Source organism: Rattus norvegicus, chromosome 3 (assembly GCF_036323735.1).
Source record: "Rattus norvegicus strain BN/NHsdMcwi chromosome 3, GRCr8, whole genome shotgun sequence".
Taxonomy (NCBI): Eukaryota; Metazoa; Chordata; class Mammalia; order Rodentia; family Muridae; genus Rattus; species Rattus norvegicus.
This window is the reverse complement of record NC_086021.1, coordinates 156,024,009-156,047,504: the sequence shown is the minus strand read 5'-3', so window position 1 is coordinate 156,047,504 and position 23,496 is coordinate 156,024,009. Positions and strand designations below refer to the sequence as shown.

The 23,496-nt window shown below is 43.1% G+C and overlaps 1 long non-coding RNA gene and 1 other non-coding gene across 2 annotated transcripts in view; both read right to left on the bottom strand.

The window, feature by feature from the left end:
* Positions 1–5,366: 5,366 nt before the first annotated feature.
* The window catches only part of LOC102549662 (uncharacterized), a 108,265-nt gene continuing 90,135 nt past the window's right edge, over positions 5,367–23,496 (bottom strand). The window contains exons 3-4 of the long non-coding RNA XR_001837291.3: positions 9,301–9,374; positions 5,367–5,699 (exon numbers count right to left, since the gene is read on the bottom strand). This is a non-coding gene — a long non-coding RNA (uncharacterized LOC102549662). The remainder of the gene's footprint in view (positions 5,700–9,300; positions 9,375–23,496) is intronic.
* Positions 22,879–23,168, bottom strand: LOC120102104 (small nucleolar RNA U85). Its single transcript, XR_005503125.1, has one exon. It is a non-coding gene; the product is annotated as a small nucleolar RNA U85 (small nucleolar RNA).

The following is a 23,496-nucleotide window of genomic DNA, read 5'->3' as shown; positions in this document are numbered from 1 at the left end:
ACCTCTTTGATGACCTGCAACACGTGGGATCTGGTCCACCCTGATCTGGCTCCACATCAGAGATGCTTAGAGAGTGTTTCCTTCCATGATTGTGGTGAAATCCACATCACAGAAAATTTGCAGTCTCAAGCATTATTTTAGTGTACAGACCAGGGCATTAATAGATCAGGCTTCTGCTGTGTACCCAAACCTCTGCTCATCAAGCCTCTGCTCATTTTGGAACTTGACCCCTTGAGCAACACTCCTCTTCCCTCAACCTATGGAAACTATCAGCAGCCTGGATTCAGTCTAATTTGATTCAGTCTAGTTTTTATGTGTTTGTTCGTTCATTTGTTTGTCTGTTTGTTTTCCTCAGTACTTATGCTTTGGGGATCATATCTATGACACCACTGCCAAATCCAGTGTCCTACAACCATCTCTTTATGTTTCTAAGAGTCTATAGTTTTGCATCTTGTGCCTATGTATTTGAGCTAACATTTTGAGCCAACATTTTTGTACAGTAGAAGACTCCAAGTACGGTTTCTTTTTTTAATGTGGATATCCAGTTTCTCAGTAACATTTGTTGAGAAAAAGAAACATTCAAATTCCTAGTTTCTCATCCTGACCTTTCTCTTATGGTTAAAACTTGATATGTTGACCTGTTGCCTTGACTTGACTTCTGCTAAAGGATGTCCTCTATCAAGCACCTGAAGCCCTAGTCTTGAGGACATTCTCCTCTCTGGGACATGCTACTCCCATATCCAGGGGAAGCTGGCAGCAACAAGGAGTTAATGTTCCAGATATGGACAGCTGATACTCAGCCAATGATGGATGGGGTGAGGAAAACTCCCAAACTTTTCATCTTCCCAAGCTGAGTCCTCCACCACCTTCCATAATTTCCCAGCAGAAACAAGCTCCAGTTAATACTGCTCACTGTGTTATCTCATTGCCCCATTTGCTCCATGCTTTAGCAATACTTCCAAGCATCAAGGCATTTGCACTTGGGCCCTAGCCATCTCAGGCTCTGGTTCAGAGAATAGAACTGTACAAAAAAAACCACTCATGTAGTCAGTGTAGTAATATGGCTCCACCAAGAGTCACCCCCTGCCATGGCTGGGGAGTATAATAACTCTGTGGCAGAATGGCAGTTCCTGGACAGCATGGATAAGTCCCTGGTATATATGTTTGTTAATTTTCTTGAATAAATTGAATAATTTCTTGAGACACAATAACATGATGTGATAGTTGGTTGACATTTTCAGGCTCCCATAATCTAAAAGTACCTGAGAAAGAAATCCCAGAGAGGGATTGTCTTGATTATGTAAGCTACGTCTGTAGGGTATCGTCTTAATTAATGGGGGAAATCCATTCAATGTGGATGGCACCATTCCCTGGACAAGAGATCCTGATATATGTAAGACTAGAGAAAGTGAACTGAGCACTAGAATACATACATTAGCTCACTGTTCTCTGCTCTTGGCTGTGGATATGTGACCAGCTGCTTCAAGTTCCTGACACTTTGACTTCCAGGCAATGATGGACTATGTGTAACTTAGAATTATGAGCCTTTTTCCCCTAAGTTGTTCTTGTTGGGATATTTTATCACAGCAACTGGGAAGGAAACTAAGACATCTGGGGTCCTACTATGAAAAGTTGCTATGAGACTTAGAGGAGATACAGAATCCTGGCTCTCAGTAAGCATTCCATGAGTGCTATGAACTGTTCCTCTGAACCCTCATTACACAACACACTACTCTTTCATTAGGCTCACGGGCTACCAGAGAGCCTTCCAACAGTAATGCACCTACAGTAAGGAGATGGTTTGCTTCACACATTTTTAAAGACACTGAAATTTCTTTTAAAATGAATTATGCAATCAGACACACTGTAATATTAACTCAGAAGGGGCCTATTGAAGACAGGCTTGTTCCCTACAAGGTGGAAGAAAAGTCCAAGGAGAAAGCATGACACTACCCCCTCAAGGCATCTTCCTTTTCTCTGCTATAACCACCCCCATTTCCTTCTACCATAATTTCCCTTCTGTTGGAGATGAGGAGACATCCGTGTTCCATGTTCCTCCCACGTTCTGCTCAGTGCAGACCTTTGCTGTGAGCATGTCATTCAGAAGGTTCTCACTGTTTCCACATTCTATCCAACACTGTTTGTACCATTACATATATGTACATGCATGTTTTATGTGCATGTGTAAGTATGTGTAAAGCAATGTGGTTGTATTCATATGACTATGAGTTTATAAGATGAAAACACAAAGAAGTGGCTCTTTTTTTCTCTTCCTTTGTTTGTTTATAGCAGTTGGTGCCCATACAAAGATTTACTTGGATTAAAACCATTTTGCATAGCACAAACGGTTAATCCATCTCTCTTTGCTTATGTGTGAGATTTTCCTCAGTTTCAGATAATGAAAAAGAAAACCCAATGTTATCATGGACTCTAGGTTAAATTAGTCCTGCTCTTCTGATACTTCAAAGTTCAGGATAGTTCATCCAGCACAGGAAAACACGGAGCACAGCAAAGAATCTCACTGCCAAAAGTAAAGGGCACCAGGACAAAATGGGGCTGGTTGCCCAACACGGTTGGGCTAAACCCTGGCTGGACAACAATGTAGAAGCTAAGCCCTGTCTCTTCTTCTTTGTCCCTCTGAGCACATCAGTCCTTCTAGGCTCAGACTCTGAATCCAGAATGTGAGCTCCTGCAGTTTATCTGGGAATGACTCAGGGAGCCTGTTAGGGCAAAAGAGTCAATATAGGGTGTAGGCAACTGACCTCAGTCCCACCTACATTTCTGGAAGGTGATAAGGCACTAGAACTCTGGCCACCTAAGGGTCCTGAAAATGCACTGTGCAGGCACAACTCCTGCTTATCTTCCACTGATGGATGATTAATCCAATTCACCTTTGATGGCCACACTCAGATCAAGCACACCCCTATGCCCAGAAAAGCACCCCACCACCACCACCAAACAGGAACTCTCCTATATAAGCAGACATGCCTATGATGTGTGCAGAAGCAATGAGTGTCTGGCACATGGGAAGGAGCAGTCAGTTTAAGCTAGAGGCACTCTCGTCCATCCCTCCTCTGTCTTTCCTTGATGAAACCTTTGCTACTTCTACCCTGTAACATCTTCTTTTATTGTATGGAAGTGGTTACAAGCATGTTTTTATTTGTGTGTGGGTGTTTGCCTGTGTTTATCTGTGTATATGCATGCTTATGTGTATATCTGTACATATTTACATTTGCCACCACTTTGGTAATTATGAATTTTCCAGCATTATTTGTAGACAGCAGTGACAAAGTAACACCAAGGTGAGAGTGCCGGATACAAGGCTGGCACATGTTTCCGGTGAAGGATGAGATAGCAAGTGTTTTAGGTTTTCTAGGCCATTGATTTCCTATTGTAACCATCCACGGCTGGCTTTGTAGCCAGAAAGCAACCACACCAAGGTGCAGTCCTCTCGGCGAGGTTACTTTGGCACAGAGATTGCCATTTGTGGTCTAGATGGTAAGCCATAAACTCCCCTGTTATTAATTTTCTTCCATCATAGCCCTTCATCCATGCCCTGAAAGGATGCCAAGTTCAGGATTTAGACACGTCAGCTCTAACACACATGTGAAAAGCTCCACCTGGGTGCCGTCAGCATCCTAAGATAAATGAGAGTGCCTGCTTGCATTTCCTATATCTTTCATTATACTGCAGATGTTCGTAGAATCTAAAACTATTATTTCAGATACAACAAATCTCTCTCTTTAACCAACAAATGTCCTCTCTCTCTCTCTTTCTTAATCTGCTATGTAACAATTCTTTATCCTAATCTCCTTTCTTTTGTCCAGCCATGCTCTCCTTTGTACAAGTGAAAATAAACCATCCACTGGCTAACAGCCTAGTGCTGAGTCCCCAGGGCTGTTTATTCAGAGCTACTCAGCTATGCGCCAGATCAGCAGCTGCCCAACATATTCTAAGTACCTAACCACACACTCACCTTTTCTCCACCTTCCCCAATTCCCTCTTTCTCCCTGCACACTTTGTCAGACTGGCTGATTACCTGACATCAGATTTTGCATCACTGTTCTCACCAAGCCCCGAGGCCTGGTTTGTCTTCAGAGTCTGAATTTTTAAATAACATGAAGCCCAAAGGCAAGTTTGTATTCAAACTCTGTCTGTAAACAAGGCAGAGACCAGTACTTTTTGCTGGTTGCTGGAGGGCTGCCTAGGAAGGTTGCATTTCAAACCATTAATATAAAGCCAGAAACTGCCAGATTTGAGGCACTCACATCTGTTGTTTTCAAAATGAGTTCATGCTAGTTATAAATCAGATTTATGCTAACACTTCTTTGGGGGACAAGGTAGAGCATACGATGTGCTTACCCCTGTCTCCATATATATACTTCTGTCTGCTGGGAGGAGAAACTCCATCTTTAAGATGCTCGGGGGAATTTGGGAGATTACCTTCAGAGGACATGTCCCGGATGATGACAAACTCAAATCCTGCCCCAGGGGATCTAGAATCCTGAAACAAGATGGCTGCTGAAATGAGAAGCAGAATCGACAATAACAGCAAAATGTCACTGCACCGCTCATGCCTACACAGCGGTATTTGCTTTTCTGCCCTCTATTTTCTCTTTCTGCCATCCCTGAGCCTTCATCTTTCTCAGAGATCCATCTAGACAGCTCATCAGCTCTCTGGCTCCTGCTGCCCTTATTGGCTCTGTTGGAGAGGGATTCTTCACTCATCAATTCCAAGTTTGTTCCTAGACTCTCTCCTTGGCAGTTTCCTGTTTACAGCTGGGACTGTGCACTGGTTACTACTGTCAAGGGAAATTCTTCAGTTTCTCTGAGTAAAGCAGACAGATCTACTTGCCCTACAGATCCCCCATCCCATAACCAACCTGTAGCCTATAGGTACCTCATCTGACCCTGGATTCAAAATGACCCCTGAAAGCAACACTTACTTGGCTAATTAATGTTACCTCTAACCCAGCAATTTCAAATAAGCCCTTTATTTTACTCATGATTTGGGGATTGGGAATTTAGGAAGAAAATGACTGGGAATTCTTTATTTAGATTTACTCAAGTAATTGACATCAGACATCTGCCAGGGATTCAATCTTCTAATTTCTCAATGAGCTAGTTATTAGATACCTAACATCTAGGACCTGTTGTATGGTCTGCCTTCCCATTCCTAGAGGCTAGTTCCTATAAACCATCTCCAGGGACAAGTCTGCAAAAGATGTGATCCGAAGGCCAAAGGCCAAAGAAGCTGCAAGATGAACTCCCTCCACATCATATACACATATACACTACAAGGGATCCAGTGAGCTTGTCGGATTCAAAGAACACACAGACCACACCCCTCGATGGAGGGAAGTATGTCTAAGACTTGTTCTTTGTTTATTCCACTGCAAGGCCAGAACTATATTCTAAACCATTGAGCAACCTGCAGGAACCAGATGAACTGGAACCTGTCAGGTCTATGGTGGCTTCTCCTGGAGAATGGATGGAAGGTATCAGGACCCTCTTGAAGACATGGCTTGTGGTGGTAAGCTGGGGAAGATGGTCCCACAAAAGGTATAAGCTCAGGGTCTGCTTCTTCCACTGTCTGTGTGACCAGAGCAAGTGACATGGCTTCTTTAATCTCTAGTTTCTTCATCCAAAAAATTTGGAGTGATGCCATAAACCAGTTGATTGTGGAGATGAAATGGGGGCTAATGGACAGGAAACAGAGAAGAGGAATAACATTTGAAATGTAAGTAAAGAAATATAGCTAATAAAATATTTTAAAAAAAAGAAATGGGACCATGAAGAAATGTATGGAATAATACTACAGAGCAATTCCTACAATATATTTCTAAATCAATCAATATTACACTGACTAAACAGATGTAATCTCAAAAGGGGGCATTAAATCTGCTAAGAAGATTACTAAGATCTCTGCCTGACCAGACTTCCTTACTAGCATCTTGGCCTTACCAGGGGAAGGATATCCCTCCTGCTCCATTCTTCTTCTCTGTATCTCCATTTCTATCTTCCCCCTTTACTTCTCTCCCACTCTCTTGATTGTGCCCATGCCAATTCTAATTTGGGGAATCCTCTGGGAAGTCATAGGTCATGTCTGCTGCTGTATCACCCCGTGGTGTCTATACCAAGCACCAAGTTTTTCTCAGTGCTAAGAGGGCATTCTGAGTATTCTGGTTCTCTTGAGGTTGAAAGGCTGGGTGATTGCATCTCGGTGCGGATTCCCACTAGACAGAGATGGCTTTCAACCTTCACCCTAAGGACATATGAATATGTCTGGCACCTCTGCATGTATTCATTCCCCCTGCTTCTTTGGAAAAGTACTGTGACATTATTGTGCTAGGATTTTAGGCTACTGGATTCCCTGTGTCTGTATCTTAACATCCAACACAGGTGTGGCCCAGTACCTGTGACATATTTCATCATCTCAGTCTCTGTCTGTAGTTGAAGATGTAGGACTTAAGTTACTCTGCTTCACCAGGATTTCAAGCTGGCTCTCCCTACACACCCAATCCTAAGTAGCCTGTTCCCTCCACAGCACTCCACAGCTGCATCTACCATGCCCTACAAAGAGCTACTATCTCCAGCCCCAGTTTAAGAAGAGTCAAGTGGCCCAGGGTCCAAACAAACACCTGTTGTTCAGGTGGCCTGTCATCAGGCCTGCTTTCCAGACTCTATTAAGTCCACCCTCAGGGCTGGTGGCTTAAGCAGAGTCAGAGTCCCATGACAGTCAGGAAAAAAAACCCTCTTGTCATCTACCAGTACATAATACCTGTTTGAATTTTGAATTTGTATCCTTCAGGCATGCAAGATGCATTTTACTTTTGAAAATGACCTGAAACTTACATTATGAAGGCACTTCAGCTGTGGTTACTTTGCCTTGTACTGTCTCGAGTGCAGAACACCTGTCAATAAGTGTTATACAGACTAAATCCTTTACTCAATCATGTTAAATCCTCAGGATATTAGCCTTCTTCCTTGCTTTAAAAACAAACTTCTTAGTCCATTACTACCCTTTACACTGCACTGAGCATCTCAGTATTCCTCACAGCACTAACCTTTTCTGGTACAATCCTCATTGCTGACACTTAGCAGGAACTTAGGCCAAGAGCTAGCTTGAACAGAGTTCCTTCTTTCCCACACTGTGCAAATGCCTATGGTAGCCCATTGAGATACTCCTTCTTTGGTACAAAGAGAGTTCTTACTTGGGGCTGGTGAAATAATAAAATGCCATTAAAAATACCAGAGGACCAAAGTTTCTAGCATCTATGTCAATATACAGTTGCCTGTAATTCTAGCTCCAGGGGATCTGGCAATCTTTTCTGATGCCAAAGGACACCTGCACACATGTGGTACATACACACAGACACACACACACACACACACACACACACAAACACAAACGCACACACAAAAAAGGGGGGGAAATAAACATAAATGGTTTCTAAGCAAAGCCCCACTAAGTAGGGGAGAAGCTTCCAAGCTCTCCAGTTTCCAGAGCTGTGTGTGTACCATGTTGTTTCAAAAGAAGAACACTGGACCTCCAGCAGCCTAGAACCCACAGTCAAATCTGCACACAGATCCCACATAAATCCAAAGAGCCAGACTTAGACACAGTAGGGCAGGAAGGGACAGAGTTTGTCACAGTGTTGTGACAAAGTTTCATAGACCTGTCACACAGTAGAAGAGCCCCGAGCATCTCTGTTCAGTTTCTATAATGCATGCTTTAATGTTTCTTCTCTTTCTTTTTAAAAACCTAATTAATCCACTTATTTAAGACGGAGTCCCATCTGGCTTAGGATGGCCTTGAACTTGTGATCCTCCCGCCTTTATGTCCCAAATGCTGGAATTAGAATAGACCTACACCACTATATCCAGTTCATGGCTTGTTCTGATCAAACCAGTGTTTCCCAAGTGCTAGGCAAGTACTCTACTAACTGAGCTACATCCACAGCCTGGGCTTTGATGTCCTGAAGGAACCCATTGTATAAACAACACTATTAGAGTGTGTGTCCTATAGGAACAGCATTGTCCTTTAGACTAGCATCCACGTGACCAGAGACTATGCACTGGACTCTGAAGCAATGTTAGGAATTGAGGGGATGCAGATATTGTTTTTCCCTTGAACTTCCTTTGTCCTTTGAGGGAGGAGCTAGCAGGAACCAAGGGTGATATGTAGAGAGGCCAGATGGTATTTGGGCTGGTTCAGGAAACCATGACTTTGATATTGAAGTAATCCTTCTGGATTTATCGAGCAAGCGAGCCCTGAAGGGCTGCCTCATTTTGTAATTCAGACTTGAACGGCTTTTGTACAACATATTGGAATGTGGATTTTGGAGCATGACCCAGTTAAAAGGGACCATTATTCTCATACAATCCCAGGAAACGTAGCACTCCTCTGTTAAGATGCTGTTTTAAGGGTCAGCCCAGACTTGTATGGCCATAAACTGTTGTGTGGTTGTCTAGGGATAGTATAGCTAGCTATAAGCTGCCCACACTCATGGCTTCACCCAGAGGCACAGAGACTGGTGCATATTAAGCATACCTTCCTTCTCTGAGACAATTGCTTTGCTTTGACTGAACTGAGTTTTTCCCTGGGTTTGTTTCACAGACCTTAAAAATAGCAGCCAACTAGACCCTCTGGCCTGGAATTTCCTGGAACCACCCACTGCAGGACACTGGGCTCAGGCTGTTAAGGGCTCTTTCCCTGAGTCGATTCCTCCCCACCCTTGAGTCCAGCAGGAGTGTTAGGAACCAAGGGTATCCAGGGATGAACTGGTGACATCCCTCCCTGAACCTGGGATGGTGAGGAACTAAAAGGTCTCTTAGAGCTCTGGCAGTCTGGTTGGAGGTAGCCAGAACTGAGAATTGAGTCTGGTGTTAGAACTCAAGGATTCAACTACATTCTATATACGACATTCTTCTCTCTTTTTAAAAAAATATACATTTTTTAAATTAAGGTAGAATTACATCATTTTCCTAGCATGAACTACACAGTATTCTTTCCTTAACCTGCACTTTCTTACTTGGAAAATGTGATTCAAGCATTCTCCCTGGCTGATGCTTTGCCTGTGAGATCACTGGCAACTAAGTAAAGGCACAGAGGTGACTCCTAGCATTTCCCAGGGATGGATGCGAGGCCTCGCTTAGGATGAGATGCGGGACTCTGATGGCCAGGCTAAGGCAGCCCCCTGCCACGACCCTGGGAGTTCATTTGTGTTTGCCTTTGAGAAAACAAAGAACAAATCAAAAAATACCATAGTCAGATTCAAAATAGATAGTGGTTCCGACCTGAGTGCTGATTCCTGGAGGTATAGGAGTCCACACAGGAACAAGTCTGGTACCTGGTCCCCACCACACTCCTCCTGCAGACGATGCAGGGAAAATTAGAGAAGTAGGTCAGAGGCTCATGGGCACAGGTGTATGCTGAGAATAGACAAAAATAAGAAGGCTAACCTGAAGATGGGCCTACTCTCAGCCCCAAGGACCCTGTCCTACTTCATACTATGCCCTGGACTTACTATGTCATAAATCATCAGCTTAGAGATGGCAGACTATGGAGGACCCTAGGAAGCCTCTGTCTTCCCATGATTTCCCTAGCCATACTGACCTCTCTTATCATCTTAGAAGATGCGTTACAGACCTGAGCCCTGTCTTTCAGGTGCCTTTCAGTATACCTTTTGTAGGATGTCATACAGGTGAAGGCAGGTACAAGATAGAGCGAGGCCTGTTATTGAATGGGAAGGAAGGATGGGCGAGAGAAAAGCTTTATAGAGAGAAGGAGACTGGAGCGAGGCAAGAGAAGCAGCGGAGAGAACATGAGGCTGATGTGAAAATTCCTCTCTGCACGTTTACAGGTTACTATGAATGTTCCTAAGGGATGGATGTGTACAGGGCTTTGTATGTTTAGGTGGGCAATTATATGTTATCAGTTGTATCAGAGGTTATTGTGTCGTGTGCTCTTTCATGTGGTGATTTAAGTTTAAGAGAGTATGTGGTGGCTGGAGACACTGGGTCGTCACAGAATTGGGATGTGTGTTTCTGACATGGTGACAACCTGCCTTGGGAACTAGATGAGTAGAGAGATTGTTGCCAGGCTCAGAGAGAAGCCATCAGCAGTATGATATGGGATGGAGCAAAGCAGGTGAGATGCTTTGCTGACTGAGATGAACATATCCACCAGATATCTTGGGGCACTCCGGTACCGGATCTAGTTTGGGATAAAAAAACATCATTTTTTATCATTTTATAGCAGCAACCTTTCCTACTAGGAGTAGTTTTATCATATGCAATTCAAATTTAGCAATCCCAGATCTTGCGTGTATATGGAGGGTGAAGGTGGCTATCAGTTGAAGGAAATTCGAGGTCACTGCTAACTTTGTCCTGCATTATGATGTACCACCTTCTCTTGAGGCATGCCAAGTCTGCCTGGCTATCCCCTTTGGAGTGTCCTGACTCTCCACTCCAGGACCTATTCTGAGTACAAAGACAAGCAGAGAAAAGACCTAACTCCAGGACATCATGAGGGGATTCCCAGAGGATCTGGATCCTAGTGTGAGACCTGATTCCTCCCAATTATGTGAGATCAAGAATGAAATTTGTCCTGGCTATACCCTGAGTGTCACAAAACAGCCATTATGATTGAAATAATAAATCCAGTATCACTTTAGAAATCAAACATTTTGTGTTGGTGTGATTCTTATGCACAATTGAGTTTTTATTAACTACTAAAGAAAAAAATGACTGAAACCTTTTCCCCATTCTCACCCAATAAGGAGAGTTTGGACAATCTGTATTTTATGAACACCACCCTCATCCTCCTCCCAGTCTTCACTATTTCAATACTCACAGTCAATTGAGTATTTAAATGGGCACATCCAATTGAGCCCAGAAATCAAGAAGTTCTCTCATTCCTCTGAACAGTAGGATCTGACTCACCCTCAGCCTGTGGTGACAACTGCTTCTACATTTGATGCATTTACTTTTTTATGTTTGTGTATTATAATCAACTCACATGGTACAGGCATTTGGGCTCATGCAAATCACGAATTGCATTATATCAGTTCAAATCATACAGCGACCAATGGGACTTAACTAACCAAAGAAACAGTGCTACCCAAAGGTCTTTGCAAAAGCAAAGGCATTATATCCTTCTGCAGAAAGCTAGATTGGAAGACAATGCTAGAGTCATCCCATGGTACTTTCTACATGAGATGTTGGTTTAGTTGTGGTCAGTGAGCTTAGCATCTCTCAACCATGTAGACAGGATTGTTCTCTGTTTTTCACTTGCCCTTCTCTCTCCATCCTGACAGAGGGGCCAGAAGCAAAGGAAGGAGAAATTCTGGAGCAGCCAGTGTCTTCCACTGGCGCTTCAGTCACAGCTAGAACCTGCTAGCTTTGGTGACCTCGGTTGCCCCAGCTCCCAAACTCCAACATTTTAGCCCGTAATCCCTAAGATTTGTCAGTGGGTGGAATTATTCTCTTCTTAGGTTTCCTGTCTTGGCACTCACTCTAAGACTGAACTAAATTTGTTTGGTGGCTCCATGAAGACTTGGAAGATGTTCTGCATAATTTCTCAAACTGGAAATTAGACTACCAGCACATAGAGAAATCGGCTTCTAACAACTCAGAAAGTTCTTCCCTGCTGGCTAGCTTTTGTAGCACCAGAAGGTGCTATGCAGGCAGGCTTCTGAGGAAGAAAAGAAATCACTGTTCTTACCCAAGGCTGGAGCCTGCATGCTTCAACACTGACTTGCCAGGCAAGTTATGGCCACTGATGCAATAGTGCTCTTGTGCTGAAGTTAACTACTTTCTAATTAGACTTGAGGTTCTCAGGGCTGCGATGATACGTTCTTTTTGACAATGCCAGTGGCATTTAGAGTCCTCAACTGAAAACTAGTAAAAGTTTAAGGCCCTGTGACATCATCCAAAGCAGCTTAAACCTGTTATTGTGCAGACTTACTTCTATTTATCTAAGTCACCCAAGGGCTCCAAGTCTCCTGAAGCCTCTGACCTCAGAGATAAGAGGAATGGCTCTCAACACCTGTCAGTGACTGTTTCCCACTGACAATGATGCACTCACTATTTCCCTGTAGTCAACCATGCATTTAGTTGGTGTCGTAGTCAGGGTTTCTATTCCTGCACAAACATCATGACAAAGAAGCAGGTTGGGAAGGAAAGGGTTTATTCCGTTACACTGCCACATTGTTATTCATCACTGTAGGAAATCAGGACTGGAACTCAAGCAGGTCAGGAAGCAGGAGCTGATGCAGAGGCCATGGAGGGATGTCACTTACTGGCTTGTTTCCCCTAGCTTGCTCAGCTTGCTTTCTTATAGAACCCAAGACCACCACCAGCCCAGGGATGGCACGACCCACAATGGGCTTGGCCCTCCTCCCTTGATCACTGATTGAGAAAATGCCTTACAGCTGGATCTCATGGAGGCATTTCCTCAAGGGAGGCTCCTTTCCCCGTGATAACTGTAGCTTGTGTCAAATTGATTCAACAGCCAGGACAGTTGGATTCCTGCTCTTAACTCAGAAACCCCAGCACATCCTTGCTGTGACTTCTACACATGTGACTTCTATTCTGGCACCCATTGCTTTCTCTTGCTTTAGCCTGCCTGTCACATCCAAGAATCCCTGAATCAGTTATGGATCAAAATATTCATTTAAAAAATTCCAAAAAGCAAACCTTGATTTTACAGCTCCTCATATGCTAAATGGATAGAGTGACATTTAACAACATCCTGTAGTGACCCCCATTACTTCACAGATCCTCAGTGTGCTATTTGAATGAGCTAACTCCCATATGCAGGGCATTTAAATGTTGCTTGCCCATGGATTTGGGTATCTGATGAGGTCCTGAAGTCAGTCCTCCACAAATATGGAAGGAAGATTGTATTTCTGTCCCTTCCAGAAACCTGGAGTAGAGGATGTCTGAGGTTTCGGCTGCTCTCTTCTACTCTTTCCCATTGCAGCATTCATGCTTTGAAACCCACCCACAACATGCCTTCTAGATTAACTTCACAGCAGCCTTGTGGCTGACATTCTAGAGACTTACACACACACACACACACACACACACACACACACACACACACACACACCAGAGAGAGACGTGTCATTCTTGCTTTCCCCATGGCTACCTGACCATTTCTGCCTCACTTCTGCATTAACTTCCTAGAGTCTCCTGGATACCCCTCCAAATGTACATTACACCTAGATCCTTGTCTCAGAGACTATAGTTATGAGACTCACACCAAGACAGCTGTCCCAGTGCTGAGCAAGCAAGACCCTCTACCACATAGCTAGACTTTCAGAGCATCGGCCCTTGCTCACGGATGGTACCCTCATGCTGAGATGCTGCCTAGGAGCTGAAAGCAGAAGCTGCTGCAAGTGTATGAAAGAGGGGTGGAAAACAGGTCACCAGAGACGTGAGTGAAAGACTACATCTTAAAGGCCTTCCTTCATCCTCTGAGTACATAGATTCTAACCCTCAGGACAAGGTTGGAGACAATGGACTGTTCTAAATATGGACATGAGGCTCACCTTGTATCTCAGAAAGAATCTGTTATGTATGTGCCTGTGGATGAACGGGAAGCTGAGCGACATTTTGTATCCTGTATCTGACAATAGTCCAAGTCGATAATGCCAGTAGAAATATGAAAAGTAACGATGCATACGTGCAAAGGAGACAAGGGACTTGTGGGGGATGTTTAGGAGTTAGGACAGAAGGTTGTTAGGCACTGGTGGTTGTAAGGAGCAGAAAAAAAGACTGACCTCTTCCCCAGATTTAAGGCATGGCTTATACCCAAAGTGCATGCAGCAAGGTCAGTAACTGTATCTTAAGCATTGCTTGCACAGTAGCCTGGAATCTGCCTGTCTCCAGAGCTCCAGAGCAGCAAGAGGGTACGAGAAGTTGAAGGAGGCAGAGACAAAAGCAGCAGCTGCCCTGTGGGTGAGTAGAGAAAGTCTGGATGGTCTTTGAGGATAGGAAAGACATGTGGGAAGTGAAGTTCATTTTTGTGTGTCTTGTTCTTTTCTCTTGCTGGTCAAATTCTGCCCCATGAACCATGAACTCTTTGCCCTCTATGGGTTGGATTACCTGATCCTTCCAGGCAGACACGGGGAAGGCAAATGATAGTGTAGTCTGTGTCCCTGTGTCTGTCTGTACCCAGAGGCAGTAGATGAAGCTTCACAGTAAAAGAACTTCAGGGGACCTATGGGTGATGGTAGACACCATGATCTTCCATGGTAAAGAGCCTAGGAAATGCCAATGGCTTTGGGAAGTAACACAATAGCCGAGGTGGCTGTAGGAAGAGCTAAATGAAGGTGGTCAGAGTCTGGGAAAAACAGGTAGGTAGGTTCTTGAACCCCAAACCTCAAGAAATGGTACCAATTTGAGAACTAAGATTATTAGCACTGCAGCACGGGAAAAGCTCCAGAAGCTTCTACTGAATGGGAAAGGTGCTTTTTTGAGTCATCCATATAGGGTAGAGAGATGAGGACCCATGGTGTGTGGCAAGCAATGACTGACCTGTGCAACACTGAAGCATTCTGAGTAAGTGAGAATACATGATTGGAACCAAGAAAGAGTACTCAGCAAGATGCTACCATCCCAGGAAAGAAGTAACAGGGTGGTTGGCCTTGGGTCTGTGTGGCCAGAGGGATCAAGGAGTCAGATGAGTAAGGAGACTCACACAGCGGTTTGCCTTGTGTATGTTCAGGGGCACACATCAGCACACCACATCCAGAGGGTAATGTGGTCCGATCAAACTAAAGTATTCTGGCAGTCACAAAAACCTTTAAAACTAGTACAATGAGGGCTGGAGAAATAGCTTAGTGGTTAAGAGCACTGACTGCTCTTCCAGAGGTCCCGAGTTCGATTCCCAGCAACCAAATGGTGGCTCACAACCATCTGTAATGAGATCTGATGCCCTCTTCTGGTGTGTCTGAAGAGAGTGACAGGGTATTCAGATATAATGAGTAAATAAATAAATCTTAAAAGAAAACTTGTACAGTGGAAGGCACAGCTGTTGAAGCTCAAGGCCTTGCTCCCTTGGCTCCATCCCACCCTTCTTGCTAGTTTAATAATGAAGCCACAAGTGACCTTGAGACAGAAAAATCCCTCATTCTTTCAGTACAGCAGAGAGCACAGCTGGGAGCTCCAGATTTAGTGTCTGGGATGATGTCGGGGCTTTATTTTTAAGCCCTCATCTCTCAGACATGCAACCAAGAACAACAGAGGAGGGAAAATTCCTGGGCTCCTGAAATAGCCCCCATGAAATACTATCTAAACTCCACCTCTCTTTAGAATTTTCTCCATAAACAAGGCCGTCTGTTTCTGAAGCCTGACTTTCATCATGATCTGAGGCATCAAAAACATGAAGGCTTGCCAGGGTCCAGACAAAATTTTTCACCTATGTGCAAAGGTTTTTAAACCAGCAGAGAGGTCTGCCATGGTGTCAGGAGGTGGAGGGGCCTGAAAGAAGAGAAAGAAATGTAGTTGCTGAGGCGCTTAGGGGAATGTGGCATTCTCCCTCAGAAAGGGTTGCTTGGAAAATCCATGCGGCTTAGTAGCCCCTGGGACTTGGGGTCTGGGAATTATGAATGGTGAACATCATGTCTCCATATTATATCTCTTTCGTTCATTTGTTTACTTGCTTGTTTGAGACAAGGTTCCACTGTAGAGTCTATGCTGGCCTTGAACTTATGATTTCCCCCTGACTCAGCCTCCTGAGTAATAGGATTACCTGCCTACAGCACTGTTAGACTTGATGTAGTCATGTCTTCTTTGTTTTAATTCTTTTGTATTTTCATATATACACATGAACAAAGAACTTTTACCATATCTTGACACTATCACTTCTCAACCCCTTTCACTCCCATTAAACCTCTTCTCCCCAACAAATACCTCCTTCAAATGTTGTGTGTGTGTGTGTGTGTGTGTGTGTGTGTGTGTGTGCGTGCATGTGATCTCTGTGTTTAATTAGTTACTTGCATGGGTCATGATTATGCACTTAAGCAGAGCAAGTTACTAGAAGCTATACCACTGAGGAATGACTCCATAGCAACCACTAACTGCCTAACCACTCCTCAGAGAGAGAGGATCCTTCATGAAATTCTATGTATGATGGATTATTGATTGGCCCTGTCTTTTGCAGGGGTTGCATAAGTAACCATGGCTGCTGCAGCAGCAAGTTCATGTGTTTAACAACAATATCCTGTCAAATAGCATTTCATTGCACACCTCCCCATCCTCCAACTCTTACATTCTCTCAAGTCCTCTTCTCCCAAATGCCCTGAGCCTTAGAAGGAACAACACAGATAACGACTGGCTTATGAGCACTCAAGTCATTTATTCTTTTCAGCTTAGCAGGTCACCAGCCCCTACACTTATCACAGATCACTGCAAAACTAAAGTATCTTTGATCAAGTCTGAGAGCATCTCTAAGCCATAAATAAAAGCATAAATAATCAGGAGGCATTTGGAAAGCATACTGGCTTTATTAAAACATCTTCATTAGGTTCTCCCCTAGGGCCCAAGACATTGCCATCATGGGCCTTGTGAAACAGTTATAGATCTTGTGTGCTATACTGGCCTGTCAACAAGATGTACCCATAAGCACAACAGTGGCATAACCATTACAGAGGTAACTTAACACTTTCTAATTGATTGTGAGGCCTACCCACTAGAGGAAAGTTGATATCATCTCTTAAATGTGCATCCTGCTGGGAGACGGACAATGGCACTGCTCCTCCTATTTCAGGCTCAGCAGCAAATGACTGTTTCATACAGAACAATGACTCATACTTCAGAGTAGAGTTTAAGCCAAGTCTTTCACAGTCCAGCGGATTGCTTTTCTTTAATATACTAGTGGTTCAAGTAGATTCAAACTGTCCACTCCGATTTTGAGATGTTAAGCATTTTAAGTGCACTGGAACCCCACTAGGGTAATTCACAGGAGACCTCTAGAAGCTTCATAGAACACCCTGGGAGAGCAAATGCCTGCAGTTATCAGAGTTGCCAATCTCTGCTCTTCTCCACTTGGCTTTATCAGCAGAGCAAAAAGACAGAGAGAGCAAGGCTTGAGGACACACAGCCTGCAGTAAGAAATGAGCTATGATCCAGGCAGGCAAATCTCTTTAACATAGGGTGGCCTGGTCTCACTTTGCAAAGGCCTCAGCAGCACAGGATGATGTCATTAGCTGAAATGGGAATGGGAGTGTCCACAGCATAGGTAATGCCACTGGAACGCCCTGGATTCAAGTGTACTGGTTCTACCAAACGAAGACATGTTGTGATATAAGCATCAGCCTGAAGTGAGTTAGAGGAGTATAACAGAGCTTGAGTACCCTCTATCCAGAAGTTTCTCTAAATTGAGATTTTTTTTCATATCATGAAATATACATCTGTAATGAACTATACTAAGGATGGAACTCTTGTCTAAACATAAAATTCATTTCATTTTCCTATGTATTTATGCACATAGTCTGAAGGTAATTTTATGCAACACAATACAACTATATTTTAATGGAGCCTTTGACACTTAAAGGTATGAACTTTTCAAATTGTGCTACCATGTCCATGCTCAAAATGTTTTAAACATTAGAGCATTTCGCAGTTCAGATTTTCGGGTGCAGCGTGCTCATTTTGTATAGAACATTCTGAAAACATTAGAAGAGAAAGTAGAAGTTGTCTTTCTAGACCCAGACCACAGTCACCCATCTAACAACTTTGATCTATCACGGGCTCGAGCTGGCATATCTGTATTGTGCACTATGTATTACCTGTCTAATTTGGGAGAAAACACTGCCCTGAAATTTAGCACACCAAACAGACAAACATTTACCAGTTTCTGAGGGTAAAATGTTGAGCGTGACTTTGCTGGTCATTGGCTTGAGGACTCTCATGCAGATCTAGGAAGAATGCTGGTTACTGGGCTTCTGGAACCGATCTGAAGTTGACTCATTCCTATGACTGTCCAAAGAATGCTCACCTGTGGGCTCTGTGGACTTCTCTAGAGAAATGTCAGACAGTCTTCCAACAAGGCAGTAAGCTTTCCCTCCTGGGAATGGTCCAAGACTGTGTCAATACAAAACACAGCTCTCAGCTCAAAGGGAATAAGTTTGTTCTGGAGCCAAATGGCAGCACTCGTAGAACAGATTCAGGTTGTCCTTAAAGGCCACATTCTAATGTGGAAATGGATTCATGAAGTTGTTGTAGTTATAGGACAAGATCAAGTCATAAATCAAGACATTTTCCCCAAACACACTGAAACTAAAGATAGTTCAAGCTAATTTGTCTATAGACCTAAAACATTCCTACTTATCACAACCAAGAAGTTCTAATCAGTCAATCAGCTTTGTGAAATATTTAGCATAGGTGAAACATTTTTATTTCTTTCTGGGAACATTGGACAGATCAAATCAGAAATCTGACCTAGCTTTGGAAACGTCACTTTCATATAGGTCTCATTTTCTGTCCAGTCAGGCATTCAGTCCAGCTCACCCACAGAAAAGACGAAGCAATAGTCGATCTCTTTCAAGGAATCTGTAGATATGCTTGGAAGTCATATGACACCTCCAAGGCCTTTGTCACCTGTGTAGGTAGTTTTGGAATTTAAAATGATTTGTCAGTAAGGATTTTAAAGTATATCAGAAGATGGGTCTTTCTGAAAACTAGAAGTTTTAAGACCCCTCTCAGGAATAGCTTTCTCCATACTGTGTCAGCTAAATGGAAGGTAAGAAAATTCCATAGAAGTTTCCAGAAAATTCTACCATGATCTGTCCCTGCTTCTATCAGAAACACTATAGTCCACATGTTTTAGCTCCACAAAGAATCCTTGAATGACCTTGTCACTCAAAGTTTTAGCCCATGACTTATTCCAAGAGCCAGTGCCTGTTTATCCAGAATGGCTAAGAAGTCTCAGCAAAGGGCTGGGGCAATGATCGAGCCCATAGCATGCTTGCTAAACTCTATCTTTACTTTCAACTTTATGTTTTGAGATAGAGTCTCTCACTAACCTTAAAGCTCACTGATTCAGCCAGCCGGGCTGGCTGATGATCTCCAGGAATTCTCCTATCCCCATCTCCCCAGTGCAGGATTAACGGGAATGTGTCATCACACCTAAATTTTTCCATGGGTGCTGTGAGTCTGAACTCAGGTCCTCATGCTCCCACGGAATTCCCTTGTACTACAATACCAATGGCACTTTTCATGTGGAAGCAATTGTGGCTTTGGAGATGAGGGTAGAGCTGTCACATCAGTGACAAATACATGTAGACATCAGAGAACTTTAGTGCAGTTCCCACCATCATTTCCCACACAAGTGACCAGCACATGCCCTTGGCCTTTTCTTCCTTGTTGCTGAACTAAAAATAATATATGGAAATCAGAGTGGGAAGCCCAGATGGTTCAGTATCCATATCATTTTCACTGACCCTGGTGCTCTTGAAGCAGTTGAGGTAGGGAAAACTTTTGAGATAAGTTTCCTAACAGTTTTAACTCTGTTAAAGTTTTGTGTTCTGTAAAAACAGTGTTTAACTATGTGCAGTCACTGAACATCACCTTATCAGGCACCAAAAACAGCTTTAGATGTGGGGAACAATAGAAAAGAAATTGAGGAACTGAAGTTGATTCCAGGCACCTGTACATTTCTTGAGGCGATTTGTACATAGTAACTGAGTAACATATAAGAGCTCTGTTTGTTGGCTATGGTTTGAATGGCTGTCACCACTTCCCCAAAGACCCTTGTGATAAAGACTTGATCCCCAGTCTGCTCTTTATTCACTAACCACCTTACTTTTTGAGATGGGGTCCCTTACTGAAGCTGCAGTGCACTGGTTCCGCTAACCCAATGGTTCTCAACCTTCCTAATCCTGTGACCCCTTAACATAGTTCTACATGTTGTGGTGACCCCCAACCATGAACGTATTTTTGCTGCTATTTCATAACTGTAATTCTGATAAGGTTATAAATCATAGTATCTGATATGCTGGATAGCTGATACGTAACTTACACAAAGGGGTCATGACCCACAGATTGAGAACCACTGAGCTGGATGAAGCCTAGGCATGCTGTACTCCCTTTATACAACCCCAGAGCAATGGAGCCATCCAGTGCTGAGACTTCCTGGAAGCCAAAATAAACCTTTCTTTTTTCAAGCTGATTATTTAAGGCATTTTGTCACCGCCACAGAAAGCTGACTACCACACCATTTCAATCGGCACTTCATGGCTGGCAAGAATTCCGGCTAATGTTTGGCACCTGTGAAACATAAGCAAGGCTTTCAGCATTCCTGCTCTATAGACACTTTTATAAAAGTTTTATTTGTTCCCTATGAAGTTCGGTGTAATACACAGAGCAAGTAAGCCAAGGCATCTGGCCAGAAAATACATTCCTTCTTTAGAAGAGAAACAAAGAGTAAACCCTGCTTATCACACCCCTGTGCCTGTCCAGGGTCATAAATGCTTTTCCAGGGAAATAAGGCTGATGGGATGCCAAGGAGAAGCTCCTGAGGTTCAGAGCAGTGGATGACGCAACCCATGCCGAGAAGCTGTCTTGACCTCTGGGCACTGAGACTACTCATTATCAATCTATGTTTCTAAACCGCTCTAATCAGTTTCAGGAGAAAACAGAAACTGCCAATTAGTTTGGTTAGGTATGTACAAAAGCAGCACTATCATTTAAAACTAGCTTTTCCCTCTCTGGACCAGCAAGCTCAGGTGAGGGGGTGGCATTAAAGCTTGGTCCCTGCAAATGGTAGGACCATTTGAGTACCAAGGGTCCTGCACCCCCTTTTAGCACCCTAACTGATCTTCACTGAAAGTCAGGCTTCTCAGGTATTTGAAATTTTCCTCAGCTATTTTGAAATGCATAATCCTATTACTGTCTAAATAGGAGATGTCCCCTATAGGCCCACATGTTAGGTCTTATCCCCCAGCTCGTGAGACTGTCTTAGGAGGTTTTAGATACTGTTAAGAGGCAGCAACTTAATGAAGGAAGATCCTTGGAGCCTAAATCATGCTCCCACCTTGCTTCCCTTCTGTGTGCCTTTCTCAGGTTTCTATCCACCTGAGGTGAGAAAACTCTCTAACTTCATGGTCCCAACCCCAAGATGTTCTGTCCAACATCGTGGAACCAAGTGACCATAGAATGAATTTTGATACCACCATCACAAAAGGACAATCCTTCCATTAAATTGCTTTTATTGAGTATTTTTGTAACAATCATGCAAAAGTAATGAATACAAATACACTATAATTAAGTATAATAACTCTGCTGTGTGACAGATCTCGGAAATCCTTGTTTAACTGAGATGTCAAAGTCCTTGATGCCCATCTTCCCATCCTTCTTGTCATCCCTGGCTACCACCCAGTCTCCGAGTTTGACTGTTTTAGATTCCACACAAGTGAGATGCACAGTCTGTTTTTCCATATCTAACTTATTTCACTTATCATCATGTTCTTTAAATTCAGCCATGTTGTCATGAATAAATGGTGTCATTTTGTTTATGTCTGAGATTCTAATTCATTTACATTATTTCTCCCTTCCCTTTCGTCCCTCCAAATCCTCATACACTCCTCCCTACTCTTCTTCAAATTCATGGCCTCTTTTTCATCAATTACTATCACATGCGTATATGTATTTGTATATACACATATATTCCTAAATATAATCTGCACAGTCTATATAATATTACACATACATATGTTTTCAGGGCTGATTGCTTGGCCTTCCTTGGAGAAAATCAATTCTGCTCCCAGATTTTCTCAGTTGCCAATAGTTCTTTACATAAAGTTGAGACTTTATGGGTTTTTCTCTGTCCAATTTGTGTGTTCATTAGTATCTATTATGTAATCATTCATAAAGCTAAAAAAGCATTTCACATAAAGGCGTGCACACACAGAAAGTTATAGCACTAACACTCTTGCTTTATGGAAAATGTAGGGTACCACAGTCACATGATGAAGATACTGCTGTTGCTTTGTTACTTTCTGGGAAAGTTGGGGAAGCCATTCCCTTGTGTCATTATTTATCTTTCAGAAATATTTATTGAGCACTCATGGAATACTAGACAGAGTCCCCAGCACTAGAAATAAAAATAATGAAAAAGACCAACAATAAGGAGGAAATTGGGTGTCTGTGTTTAACAGTGTGTGCACTTATATAAATGGGGGGAGTATGCACATGTCATCTGCTGAGCAAAGTCCCAGAACAAGCTGGAAGGTTGCCACCCACAAAGCCCGGTGGCCTCAGTTAAGCCAGGTCTCATTTCCTCAGGTCACTCTGCAGGGAGTGAGTCCCTCTGGGACCTCAGCTCATGACACTCTGGGAGATGGAGGCATCATCAGCCCTGTTAAGTCTCAGCATCTTCAAACAAGAACTGCAGGAACTTTCTCTGCGGACAAGGTCTGTGAGGGTCACAGTGAAACTAAACAAACCGTTCCCATTAGAAATGCAAATTGCCTAGGTTCTGCCTCTCAGAGTCCATTCAATTCAGAGGAGAAAATACCTCATAACTGGGTGTAGGCGGCTTAGACCAGCCAGACCCACAGAGCTTCTAGGGCAGAAATGGCCATAGAGTGAAATGGCTTGCATCCTTTGAGAGTGATTTGGGGAAGGAGTTTTCCTTCAAGAACATAAGACGGGCAGGGCACAGGAAGCAAGGGCCTGCTAGCCACATATGCAGAGAGCAGAGAGTCGCTTAAACGGACAAGAGCTTTCGCCTTGAGATGTGACAAGCTTTGCCCAAAGGCTACAGTTTGGTTGTGTGATTTGGGTCCAACAGTACCAGTCCTATTGTTTTATATGTTAACTGAAATCCTTAATCCAAAATGTGTGCAATCATTTTTTTTTTCTTGCAGCCATCAGATCACCAAATATATGCACTTCATCTGTCAGCGGCCGTGACACAGTCATGCCCTTGAGACCAGTGACCCTGGTAATATGACCTGTTTATAACTCCATTCCAATTTACAGCTTCCCTGTGGCAACTGAAGAATTTCCTCAATGGCAGCGAGGTGGTTCACGGTAGGAAAAGTGTTTGTTGGTCTGCACATCACTTGCAGTGGATGCACATAACTGTCTCTACCAAGATTACAGACCTGATATGCACTTCTCTTATTTGGCTTCTAACACAAATTTCTTAAAACACTAATTTTAATTCTGCTTTTAGTTTTCCCAAAATGGAAGCGTCTAAGCTAAGTTTATTTTTGGTTATAAAACTAATACATGCATACATCGTTCCTGTCAAAATCGGAATGCTTGGTGGAGCTAAATTCTCCACCGAGAACAACCCCAATTCCTGCTGTCTCCTCAATCCAGAAAAATATTTCTTTCCAAACTTTTGCTACATTCTCATTCCAAACATTTGCTAAATGCTAAACCCACAAACTCATCTGGACTTACTTGTTCCTTTGCTTGTATTTATATGGGAAAATTAATTTTCCACCCAAAGTTTGCAACTTCAAATTAAACATA